This window comes from Natator depressus, chromosome 1 (genome assembly GCF_965152275.1).
Source record: "Natator depressus isolate rNatDep1 chromosome 1, rNatDep2.hap1, whole genome shotgun sequence".
In the NCBI taxonomy this organism is placed as follows: Eukaryota; Metazoa; Chordata; order Testudines; family Cheloniidae; genus Natator; species Natator depressus.
The window spans coordinates 229029084-229042779 of NC_134234.1; the positions used below are offsets into that span (position 1 = coordinate 229029084).

Sequence of the window (13696 nt, forward strand, 5' to 3'; positions counted from 1 at the left end):
TGAACCTCTTGTTTGGCCATATGTTGACATCCAGAACATTTCTGACAGCTATTGCAGCTGGCTATTGCAGCTACACAGTGCTGCTGGCTTTCCCCCCTTTTTATAGTCTAATAAAGCAAGTTGTATGAAATGTCAAAAAGCATGATTATTAGAGCTGGTGGGAATTTTCAAAATGAAAAAGGTTTTTTTGGGTTAAAAAATAGGGGTTTGTCAAAATGAATTTTTTCATTAAAATGTTTTGGGTTTGAGTGACATATTTTGCTTTTCATAGAGAAAAGAGAATTTCTTAGGTTTTGGTAGCTAAGACCAACAAATTTAAAGTGTCCAGTTTTCAGATTTAAAAACTTGACATTTTTGTAGAAAAGAAATCATCTCTCAACCACCTCTAATGACTATAATGTTTATCTTAACTCCTTTTTGAGTGTGGAATCATTCTCCATGACACAGCCCATGTTCTCCTCTCTTATGGAGAAACCAGTAAAAAGGGAGAAACATATTTGAGGACCTATAAGCTTAATTCACGGAGTTCCAATCAAGTTACCGACACTGATAAAATACATTAAAACAATAGCACTCACACTCTGATTTCCAGTGCTGTCTAATAGCAGAGCTGATTCTTGCAGTCCTACTTCGCTTCACCCAGGGGGATCCTAGCAAGAGGACCCAGTGGGACCCCATCTATGCATAGATAGCAGTTCTCTTTGAGAGGGACAACAGCGCCATTAGCTGAATGAAGATACTTGAGACCATGACATATTCTTTTTGTGGAATCCACGTACAGTGGTCGTCTGATGGTTTTAAAGATAATTCTGGTCATCACATGACCATGGTGAAGCTCCCTCTCACCTTGTGAGCAAATTACTGATGGAACAGAGGTGCTTCCAACAAGAAACTTTTTAACTTGAAAGAGGGGGGCCACAATGGAATCAGAATTGTGCTAGCTACACGAATCCTCTTTTAGGGCTCAATCCTGCAAGTGCCTGAGCACTTTAGCCCAATCCACAGAAACACTTAGGCCTTGTCTACACTACAAAATTAGGTCGAATTTATAGAAATCGGTTTTGTAGAAAGCGTTTTTATATAGTCGATTGTGTTTCCCCACACAAATGCTCTAAGTGCATGTAGTTGGTGGAGTGCTTCCACAGTACCGAGGCAACCGTTGACTTCCAGAGCGTTGCACTGTGGGTAGCTATCCCACAGTTCCTGCAGTCTCTGCCGCCCATTTGAATTCTGGGTAGAAATCCCAATGCCTGATGGGGCTAAAACATTGTCGCGGATGGTTCTGGATACATATCATCAGGCCCCCTCCTCTCCCTCCCTCTGTGAAACCAACGGCAGGCAATTGTTTCGCACCTTTTTTCCTGAGTTACCGTGCAGATGCCATACCCCGGCAAGCATGGAGCCCGCTCAGCTAACCGTCACCGTATGTCTCCTGGGTGCTGGCAGACGTGGTACTGCATTGCTACACAGCAGCAGCTTATTGCCTTTTGGCAGCAGACAGTGCAGTATGACTGGTAGCCATCATCGACGTAGGCCAGGGTGCTCTTTTAACCGACCTCGATGAGGTCAGTGGCACCTGGGCAAACATGGGAGTGGCTCAGCCAGGTCATTTCCCTTTTAAGTTTCATCTCATGGTGATTGAATCCTACTGGCAGTGCACTGTCTTTTAATCAGCAGCCAGGAGAAGACGATGGCCAGCAGTCATACTGCACCGTCTTCTGCCGAGCACCCAGGAGATGATCATGGCTAGCGGTCGTGCTGCACAGTCTGCTGCCAGCAAGATGTATAAAGACAGATGAAGTGGATCAAAACAAGAAATAGACCAGATTTGTTTTGTATTCATTTTCTCCTCCCTCCCTCTGTGAAATCAACGGCCTGCTAAACCCAATTTTGAGTTCTATCCTTGAGGTTTTGAGTTCTATCCTTGAGGGGGCCATTCTGTTTCTCGCAAAGCCACCCCCTTTGTTGATTTTAATTCCCTTTAAGCCAAACCTGTAAGCCATGTTGTCAGTCGCCCCTCCCTCTGTCAGAGCAAAAGCAAACAATCGTTTTGTGCCCTTTTCCCTGGATTGCCCGAGCAGGAGCAGATGCCATAGCACGGCAAGCATGGAGCCCGTTCAGCTCACCGCAGCAGTTATGACCATTGTAAACACCTTGTGCATTATCGTGCAGTGTATGCAGAACCAGCACCTGAAAAACCAGGCGAGGAGGTGACGGCAGCGCAGTGATGAGGACATGAACACACTTTTCTCTAAAACTGTGTTCCCCCGCAATTTGGAGATCATGGTGTTACTGGGGCAGGCTCATGCCGTGGAACGCCGATTCTGGGCCCGGGAAACAAGCACAGAGTGGTGGGACCACATAGTGTTGCAGGTCTGGGATGATTCCCAATGGCTCTGAAACTTTTGCATGAGTAAGGGCACTTTCATGGAACTTTGTGACTTGCTTTCCCCTGCCCTGAAGTGCAAGAATACCAAGATGAGAGCAGCCCTCACAGTTCACAAGCGAGTGGCAATAGCCCTGTGGAAGCTTGTAACACCAGACAGCTACCGGTCAGTCGGTAATCAATTTGGAGTGGGCAAATCTACTGTGGGGGTTGCTGTGATGCAAGTAGCCAACGCAATCATTGAGCTGCTGCTATCAAAGGTAGTGACTCTGGGAAATGTGCAGGTCATAGTGGATGGCTTTGCTGCAATGGGATTCCCTAACTGTGGTGGGGCTAAGACGGAACGCATATCCCTATCTTGGGACCGGACCACCAGGGCAGCCAGTACATAAACTGCAAGGGGTACTTTTCAATGGTGCTGCAAGCACTGGTGGATCACAAGGGATGTTTCACCAACATCAACATGGGATGGCCGGGAAAGGTTCATGATGCTCACGTCTTCAGGAACTCTGGTCTGTTTAAATGACTGCAGGAAGGGATTTACTTCCCAGACCAGAAAATAACTGTTGGGGATGTTGAAATGCCTATAGTTATCCTTGGGGACCCAGCCTACCCCTTAATGCCCTGGCTCATGAAGCCATACACAGGCACGTGGACAGTAGTAAGGAGCTGTTCAACTATAGGCTGAGCAAGTGCAGAATGGTGGTAGAGTGTGCATTTGGATGTTTAAAGGGTCGCCGGCGCAGTTTACTGACTCGGCTAGACCTCAGTGAAACCAATATTCTCATTGTTATTACTGCTTGCTGTGTGCTCCACAATCTCTGTGAGAGTAAGGGGGAGATGCTTATGGCGGGGTGGGAGGTTGATGCAAATCGCCTGGCTGCTGAATACGTGCAGCCAGACACCAGGGTGATTAGAAGAGCACAGCAGGAAGTGCTGCGCATCAGAGAAGCTTTGAAAACCAGTTTCATGACTGGTCAGGGTACTGTGTGACACTTCTGTTTGTTCCTCCTTGATGAAAACCCGCCCCCTTGGTTGCCTCTATATTCACTGTAAGCCACCCGCCCTTCCCCCTTCAATCGCAGCTTGCTTGCAAAGGAAATAAAGTCACTATCATTTTAAAAACATGTATTCTTTATTAATTGATTATAAAAATAGGGAGACAACTCACAAGGTAGCCCAGGTGGGGTGTTGGAGGAGGGCAGGAGGGAAGGAAAAGGCCACTTTAAAACATGTTGAATGCCAGCCTTCTGTTGCTTGGGCTGTCCACTGGGGAGGAGTGGTTGGGTGCCAGGAGCCTCCCACCCCGTGTTCTTGGATGTCTGGGTGAGGAGGCTATGGAACTTGGGGAGGACGGAGGGCGGTTAAGCAGGGGCTGCAGCAGGAGTCTGTGATCCTGCTGCCGTTCATGAACCTCCACCAGACGCCAGAGCATGTCCGTTTGATCCCGCAGTAGCCCCAGCGTTGCCTCATGCCTCCTCTGATCTTCCTGCCGTCACCTCTCCTCACATTCATCGGCCACTGTCCTGTACTCTGCTATTGTGTCCCTCCACACAGCTCTGTCAGTGCCAGATGACTGCATGAGCTCAGAGAACATGTCATCGTGCATGCAGTTTTTTTGCCGCCTTATCTGAGATAGCCTTTGGGACGGAGGAGGGAGGCTTGATACATTTGCAGCTGCTGGAGGAAAAAAAGGGAGTGAAGTATTTAAAAAGATACATTTGACAGAACAATGGCTATACTCTTCCATGGTGAACAACACTATTTACATTACATAGCACATGTGATTTTGGTACAAGGTCGAATTTTGCATCTTATATTGAGTGCCTACGGCTTTGGTGTTAGAGATCACAAACGCAGGGCCGGGCAACAGAATTCGGCTTGCAGACGGCCACGATAAGCCATAGTCTTTTGGCTTCTGCAACCTTCATAACAGCAGCCCCCTCCTTTCCCATACCAAGCAAAGCCCGTTGAGTTGGCCATTTAGTGCTGCAGTTTTCCTGTTAACGTGCAGCAGCAGACACCAAACTAACCCCTCCCCCCATCTAATTCTCTCGGATGATCGCTTTTCCCCTCCCCACACCGCCTGGCTGGTATCAGGGAAGATCCCTGCTAGCCAAACGCGAACAGGTCAGCGTCAGTGCCGCTCCCACCCCTCCCCTGTGTGGTTAACTGCTGGGATGATTTCTTTTCAGCCACAGGCAAACAGCCCAGTAGGAACGGGCACCCCTGAATGTCCCCTTAATTAAATTCCCCTATTTCAGCCAGGTTACCATGAACGATATCACTTTCCTGAGGATAACACAGAGAGATAAAGAATGGATGTTGCTTGAATGCCAGCAAACACTGGGACCATATGCTGCCAGGCTTTGTCATGCAATGATACCAGATTACTTGCTACTAGCGTGGCGTGGTAAAGTGTCTTACCATGGAGGATGGAATAAGGCTGCTGTCCCCAGAAACCTTCTGCAAAGGCTTTTAAAGTACCTCCAGGAGAGCTTCATGGAGATGTTCCTGGAGGATTTCCGCTCCATCCCCAGACACGTTAACAGACTTTTCCAGTAGCAGTACTGGCCACGAATGCATCCCAAGTCCTCAGGGGTACTTAATCATTAAAAAACACTTGCTTTTATAACACATATTATATTTAAAGAGGTACAGTCACCAGACGTCCCTTCTCCAGCTTCGTTGGGTTGGGACGGTATTTCAGTCAGGGTGATAAAAGATCCTGGCTGTCGGGGAGAATGGTGTGCTGTGTGCTCTCCCCATGCTCGTCCTCCTTCTCCTCATCTGCAAAATCCTCAGCCACGGCAAAGAGTACCCCATCATTGGAGTCCACGGACAGGGGTGGGGTAGTGGTGGCGGCCCCCCCTAGAATTGCATGCAGCTCAGCGTAGAAGCAGCATGTCTGGGGCTCTGTCCCGTAGCATCTGTTTGATTCTTTGGTTTTCTGGTACGCTTGTCTGAGCTCCTTAAGTTTCACGCGGCACTGTGTTGCATCCCTGATGTAGCCTCTGTCCCTCATAGCCTCTGAGATTTTTTGAAATGTTTTGGCATTTCGTCTTTTGGAATGTAGTTCTGATAGCACGGATTCCTCTTCCCTACAGTGATCAGATCCAGTACCTCCCGTTTGGTCCATGCTGGAGCTCTTTTTTGATTCTGGGACTGCATGGCCACCTGTGCTGATGAGCTCGCCTGGCCAAACAGGAAATGAGATTCAAAAGTTCCTGGGGCTTTTCCTGTACACCTGGCCAGTGCATCCGAGTTCAGAGTACTGTCCAAAGCAGTCACAATGGTGCACTGTGGGATAGCTCCCGGAGGCCAATACCTTCGAATTGCGTCCACACTAACCCTTATTCGAAATGGCGATGTCAATTTCAGTGCTAATCCCCTCATTGGGGAGGAGTACAGAAATCAGTTTTAAGAGCCCTTTATGTTGAAAAAATGGCTTCGTTGTGTGGACGGGTGCAGTGTTAATTCTGATTTAACGCTGCTAAATCTGACATAAACTCGTAGTGTAGACCAGGCCTTAAACACTGGCCTAAATTTGAGTGCATGAACAATCCCATTGACATCAGCGGGACTCCTCATGTGCATCGCTTTATGCACATGCTTGTGTGTTTTGCTGCATTGGACCAGAGTGCTTAGCACTTTGCAGGTTGAAGCCCAGAGAACCTGATCCACCACCTTTTCTCATGTTGAGTAGAGGGGAAGCTTTGCAGTCTTTACTACAGTGGATACCACCAGGCACCTTCTGTAATTGAAATAAATAAATCTGTCTACTATATATTTACTCAAGGGAACTATTCCATCTCTTGAATTGGTTACTCATTTAAAAACAATATAAATATGTTTTTTTTAAAGGCTGAAGAGGGGAACCTTGAGATGTGTTTATCCAAGAGAGGCCTTCTGTGATGTTATAAATATGAATGATGTCTTAAAGACCCTGAAAACATACTGTACTTATCTTTAGGTTAAATATCCAGTTTATAATTACAGGCTTCCTTGAATGACGTAAAAAAATGAAGTTTAAAATTAGAAATCTTTTGGCATATGCATTGCCAGTAAACAGATACAGCCGGCTTTCACAATAAAACACATGAGGAAATGAGGGCATCCAGTTCAAGCAAAGAAAGCCAGTGCCATGACAGCCTTCTCCAAGGAGGAAATTATTTTCATGCATGAGCAACTGCCTATAAACACGGCAGGGATAAATTTAGCGTAAATGTTGTCTCATTCAACCAAAAGTATTAAAACTCTGGGGGCGTTGGCGTGGTCTAGTGGGGAGGGCACAGGACTGGTCTGGCAGCGTTAGAAGTGTGTTTTATTCCCAGCTCTGTCATTGACCTTGAACAAATCACTTAACTACTCTGTGTCTCTGTTTCCTCTCCTACTCTTCATCTGCTTAGACTAGAAGCTGTCCTGAAGGGAGACTGTTTCTTAATATGTGCCTATACAGAGCCTACCACAGTGGGACTGATCTCAGTTTTGGCCTCTAGGCAGTAATAATATAATAAAAATAAATAAAATAATAATAAAATGTAATATTCGAGAACACTGACCAGATATGCAGGATAAGTTTTTTCGCCATTGGATCTTTTCCGGTAAATAGTTGCTTCCGTTTTTTAGCGCACTATGTTTACACTACACACCATGTCTACACTACAGACCTTTTAGTGGTCCATGTGTATCGCGGCAGCTGTGCCTCTGTAAGGTCTCCTGTGTAGCTAGCTGCTCTATGCCTGCGGGAGAGAGCTCTCCCACTGGCATAATTAAACCACACCTAAGAAGCAGCGGCAGCTATGTCAGCGGGAGAGCATCTCCCGCTGACATAGCACTGTGCGCACCAGCGCTTTGGTCGATGAAACTTTTGTCGGTCAGAGGGGTGTTTTTTTCACACCCCTGACCAACAAAAGTTTTACCAAGAAACGTGCTAGTGTAGACATAGCCTCAGACAGGTATGTACCCCCTATAATGCTGCATCTAGTGGTGTAAATTTTCCATAACAAAGAGAGTCTGTAAGGCTCCAAATAAGGCAGCACAAAACTCTTTCTCCTGGTGGAGAATGGGAAAAGCTCTCTGTTTGGTTCATATAAGTTCCTTCAGTAGTTCCTGCATATAAAACATGTGACTTATCACAATATCGTAGAATCTCTGGCCCCAGTCCTGCACACACTTAATGCATGTGCTTCACTTTACGTGCTTGACTAGTTTCCCTGAAATCCGCTTGAAGTGAGACACCTGCATAAGTGTTTGCAGGATCAAGGTCTGTGCTGATTATCTTTTCTGTGGGTGAGTATGATGCTGTTAATGAGATGGAACAGTGTTATTCCACCTGGTGGGAGGGCCTAATCCTGAGGTCTGCCCAGCTGTGGAGGAAGGTGCACTTAGGGTAAGGTAGCTGTGGAGTACACCCAGGTCAGTGTGGATAACTGGCTGTACTCCAGCTATGGAAGCTCATCCTTTCAACTTGTCAGGGTGGTAGAAACTCCACAAGATGAATACAGTCTGTAGGCCAAACTAACTCAGAAGCTGTTGTGCTTGAGATATTACCAAAGTACTGAGCATGAGGCTATACCAGGGTGGTGACCTGCTCCAGGGCTGAAAGGGCTTGAAACCAGCCCTGGGAGAGTGCTGGGGCTGCGAGAGGGCTGCTGCTGAGGAAAGAAGCAAGCCTCAGCTGATTGGGGAAGGCAGCCATAGCTGGGGCCATGCCCCAATCAGGTTGCCGCTGGCCCTATAAAAGGACAGTGAGCCAGGTGCTTAGGACTCTCTCTCTAGCTTTTGAGAGGGAAGGACCTGGCTGTCTGGGAACTGAGCAGGGACCTGAGGTAGGGGAGTGCTGGGGGAAAGGCAAGAGGGGCTAGGGAGCTCCAGCCTGACAACCCCCCAGGCTGCAGGGCCTTGTGCTTTGCAGCCCCAGGTGCTGGGGCTGCAAAGGGGCAGCCTGGGGCTAGGCAGAGGCAGCAGGTCCTACCCCCCATTGCCAACGATGAGTGGTCATTACAGGCTGCAATCTGCCCCAGTGAGCGGGGGCTAAATGATGACTGGCAGTAGGCACTGAGGCAAGGTGGGATTAGGGGGCTGGGAGTTCCCCAGGGAGGGGAGACCCAGAGACTGAGGGGATACTGCTGGGGCAGAACCCCCAGACAAAACAGCACTGGAGTCCAGAAGGGACAAGGGGGGCCAGCGGTGGTGACAACACTGGCCTGCAGAGGGTGCTCTGGAGCTGAAAAATGAGCTAATTCCCAGAGAGCCAGCAGGAGGCGTCGCTGGGGTGAGTCGTGCATTGCTACAGAGGCCCAGGAAGGAAATGGACACTTGTGTCCAAAAAGTCTTTATATGTGTAAGCCCTGGATTTTCTTAGTTGATCCATCACCTTGTTGACTGTCACCATGCCATGAGAGGTACATTTTGTGAAAGTGTGTCATTGTGTGAATGTTACCTCTTCAGTCTATGTTTGTTACATCCACACAGCTTGTATCATCCTCTTGTCACAGATGAATGTCCCCCCAGCTCAGTGATCTTTGCGTTTACTGAAATACCAGTATAGTTCTGTGGCTGATGGCACAGCACCTTGAGAATCAGATCATATTTTAGTTGCTGAAGCCTCACTTTGAGTTTGTTTAGAAGAGAGTTTGGTACTAGCTCTTGCATGAAGAAGCTAATAAGACCTAGAATAGCTGCTCAGCAATGTTAGAGGCAAAATGCTAGAATAATCAAGAAACAATTAGAAATATCCCTGAGGGAACAGGAGTACCATGAAAGGACAAGATTCAATGAGACAAATGACCTTTACTTGTTTCCAACAAAATCTTAAACGTTCTATTTTTTTCCCCCTTACTACTTATGGGGTTAGCAAATACAGCCATAAATCTGTATGTGTGAGACATTAAGTAAGTGATTGCTCCAGTACCACAGTGCTAAAAGAAGCAATGTGAGGCCGTATTTGGATGGCCAAGCTGATAGAGTTGGGCTTCCAAAGAATCTATTCTTTAATGGTGCATTTTTCAAAGGCAACCTATTGTTGGTAACTGCTCACAAGCATGGAATGATGACATAACCATCTTCCGAACATTTAATGCCCTGACATGATGTAGGGCATTGTGGGAATGAAATGACAGGCCAGAACTGCTGCCTTCTAACGGGGCCTGTGAGTTCTTGTGACTGTGGACAGAAATCAGGGTACAGACAGGCATTTTGGGCTTTGTGTCAGTGATGTTCCCTTCTCCACATCCTGCTGATTCCTGAAAGCCAAGTGAGCTGGCGCAAGCACTGCAGAAAAAAACCCGACAGAGTCAAGTGAAAGCAATTTCTTAGTGACTAATGTATGGTTAGCATGTTTGTTTTATTCAAAGCATTTTTCTCCCTCCCTGCCCCCCGGCTAATATATTCAAATTAATGAGATTAACAGAAATAATAATAATTCATAATCAAGTAAAAAGGCTGTACAAAAACCAACATTTCCATTTTGTGCAGACATTTATAGTTTATACCACTAATTAAATCTTCCTCCTACAATGTAAATTGGAAGATGGAGTCTACAGTTGTAACTGGAGTTCACCAAATATCAAACTCCTTTCCCTCACTGTGAAGCATAGCTTCACTTTCTCAGCAAGGAGTTCGTGGTATGGCTGTTGTACCCTACTAGCTGAAGGCCAGGGTGCAGATGGGCCCTCACTCCTCTCTTCTCCAATCAGGACTTCAGCTGCTTCAACTCCTGGAGAGAAACCATGTCTGCTTTCGTACTAAAGAAACAGCCAGTTAACTTCAAAGGGTAGGTATCATGTGTTTTCCCTGCTAAACTGACTATGCTTAGCCCAATGCTAAGCCTCTGAGCATGCCCTGTATAAACTAGTTGTATATAAAAGAGGCAGTGTTGCCTCCTGGATAGAGCATCAGATTGGACTGAATACACTGGGTTCTGTTTCTGATTCTGCCACTTGTCTGCTGGGTGACCTCTGGCAAGTCACTTTAACCTCCCTGTGACTCGGTTTCCCCACCTTTAAAATAGGGGATAATGATACTGATCTCATTTGTAAAGCATTTGTGATCTACTGATGAAAAGCACCATATAAGAGCTAGGCATTATTATTATTTATTACATGTTTTCAGAAGCTTGAGCAGATGCTGACAGCACACCTGTAGTTAATAAAAAATGCTATGCTATTCCTCCTGACTCCTGAGCATTAATTAAGCATTACAGCTATGCCAAGGGGCTAAGGAAGTAGAAAGCCCCCATAAGAGCTGTTACTAGCTATTGGTGTGGTGATTGACACTCTGGTTGAAATGGAAAGTGAGATATACCTCTCTGCAGACAAGGAGAGTACAAAAATCCATAAGATCTATTGTCTGTGAGAGCTTCTTTTGATAGGTAAAGTAATTGGATTTAAACATCATGTAGAGAACTGATTTGGATGACATGGTGCTGACCAGAACTAACTCACCAATGTAGACATGGACAAGTCACAGGGAGTGCTGTGTTTATCAAAATCAACTCCCCACAGTCCTATTTAAATAGGCTGAGGTTTCTCTGTGAACATATAGACTTGGCTTTGCTACTGATGTTACCATCACTGCTTTGTAGGGTTTAAGGCCTGGTTGTCTTTCCCCACTTGTCATAGGTCATACAAAACTGTGGTACCAGAGGTTTGTGTTATCTTACCCTGCTGCTACCAGTACTCAGACCTCTTAATAACTAAATACATCTATAATCCATGTAATTGTTTGTCTGTACCAGAGCTATAGTTTCTTTTGTAAGGGATTGAGCCAAAGTTCATTGAAGTCAGTGAGAGCCTTTCCATTGTTTTCAGTGGACTTTGCATCAAGCCCTAAACCCAGATTTCATTAGTGTCTGCCCAGAATGCTACCACTAGGCTCTCAAAGAGAAATGCTATTTTAATGAACTTGTTTTGTAAACAATTTCAGTAAATTTAGGGTCAGTTGATTTCCCTGTTCCTTTGACTAGATATTGAAAGCTAAAGGAAGAGCCAGAGTCAGCTACTTCTCTTGCATTTGCCACTGACTATCACAGACAAGTGCTCGCTTAAAAAGAAAAGTCCACAGTATCATCATCTGGGCAGAATGAATTCCTGCAGGTCCGTGAATAAAAAGGAATAAGGCAAAATGTGAATTTTGAGCTCCTCTGCCTCCCTGAAATGAACTCTGACTACATCTCTGTAGGTATCTGTGCACGTTTGTTAATTGGGTCTGCAAGCATCTCATTTTTTTTATTCATTGGATTGTCTATTGCAGTAGTGCTTAGTAATGTATATGGGATTTACTCTTATACTTCAGTGGATCTATGTTGGACCGTATGACAGGCTTTTAGTGGGGACCTCTCTTGTTTAACTGTTGCTGAACAAGTAGGGATAGGCTCAAATGAAAACCTTTTAATCCAAACACCCTTGAACTCAGGTGGGGAGAGGGACTGGGAGGATGTCTTGGAAATTGGACCTGGGTCTAAATTTTGTAGCTTTGCCCCTCCCTGTAATCAATTGAGCAGCTGATTCATCCCATACCATTTGACTGCATTGTATCACAGTTTGTGTGGTACATCAGTTGTGTTTCCTATCTTTCCTAAAATAGACTTACAAAGCTGTGTAAGAAGAGAGAGCTCCACAATTGTCCTGGATGTGACATGTTTTCGATCGATCTACAGTACTTGAGTCATGAAATTCCACTGGTCCTGTGGGAAGAAAATGTCTTTTACGGGAATTCACTGGTATTCAGTGTGATTACCCCAGCAGGGCAAGAACTTTCCTGCAGGGCAGATGAAATGTAATTATATCCTGTATATCTTCCTATGGATGCCTATGGATATGTCTCTCTATGTGTATGTGTATCTGTCTGCCTACCCGCTCAGATAAAACAGAACTCCGAGATGGACATTGATCCTTGCTGCATTGAACTATATTGGAAACTCTGAGCGACTTTTGCATTTGGTTACAGGCACCAGAGTAGTGAAGTTGCAGCACAACCAGGCTTCGGCAGAGGCTGTACAAGCCCACCCAGAACCCTTGGTAATTACTCGGGGAGTTAAGCTTGAGCTGAAACTCAGCTTGCTGCGGCATTGCTGCTCCAGGACCCGAGCTGGTTAGATCAAAGCTAGCTCTGGTATGTCTACACGAGCTGCCATCGCACCTTGTGATTGTAGTGCAGATGCATCCAAAACACTTGTGGTCATGGGCCTAGTTTTGAGAGTGTTTGAGCTGAGCTGCGGTTACAGATAGAGCCAAGCAAAGCTTAGAAGTTCTGCTTCCTGTGTGGCTTTGGATTAATTCAAAATCGAAGCAAAAGGGATATAGTCTGCAACTATAGAAATGGTTCACATTGAAACCCCTTGAATTGAATCCAACACATTGCACATGGGGGGTACATTCTAGTGTGTTGTGCACTAACTGGCCCATGTGGTCCCAGCTGGTGTGCACTAAAAGTTCCCTAGTGGGCATGAATGTAAGCCCTTTTCACACAGCCCTCTGTTAACATGCACTAGGGAACTTTTAGTGCACACCAGCAGGTTCCACGTGGGCCAGTTTGGATATGTCTACACTGCTGACTCGGGCTCACAGTGCTCTGGCTAAGGGGCTGTTTAATTGCTGTGTAGACTTCTGGGCTTGGGGTAGGGACAAGGTTCTAGGACCCTCCTGCCTCACAGGGTCCTAGAAACAGAAATCTACACTGCAGTGAAACAGCCCCACAACTGGGAGCCCAAGTCAGCTGGCATGGGTCGGCAGCAGGTTTTTATTTGCTGTGTAGCGATACCCTTAGTGCACAGCACACTAGTGCATGCTAGAATTGACACCCCGCTAGTGTGGACTAAGACACTGTGTAGACAAGTCCTTAGGCTTCTTTTATTTTTATCCCACCCTTGCTTATTATTTCCTTCTCAATCATCACCTAGGTCTTTTTTTTGCACACGGGTGGGAGGGGGAGGAATTGAAGTACCATGTCTTGGCAACTTTTTCACATGCTGAGCAGCATGGTTTTATTTTCCCTGTTTGTCATAACTCCACTGTTTCAGTTTCAAACATGCAATCTCCACAATGACCTTGATTTAATATGAGGAATAAAAGGAGTTTGTTTCATCATAAAAAGACATTGCGTTCTCTATCTGTCTTTTTAATTGGTTTAATTGCATAGAACACTTCATTTAATTCATGTTGAATGCCATAAGTGGGGGAGGGAACACCTCGCCAACTAGTGCACTGTGTATGGGGCCATCTCTTATTTAGGAAGTGGAATCAAAAAGATACAAATAATAAAAGCCCACTAAGCTGTGCAAAACCATATTTTCTTTTAAAAAATTGT

At 45.8% G+C, this 13696-nt stretch overlaps 1 protein-coding gene across 9 annotated transcripts in view; it reads left to right on the plus strand.

The window, feature by feature from the left end:
* The window catches only part of LMNTD1 (lamin tail domain containing 1), a 295666-nt gene that overhangs the window by 111419 nt on the left and 170551 nt on the right, over window positions 1-13696 (plus strand). The window lies entirely within an intron of this gene.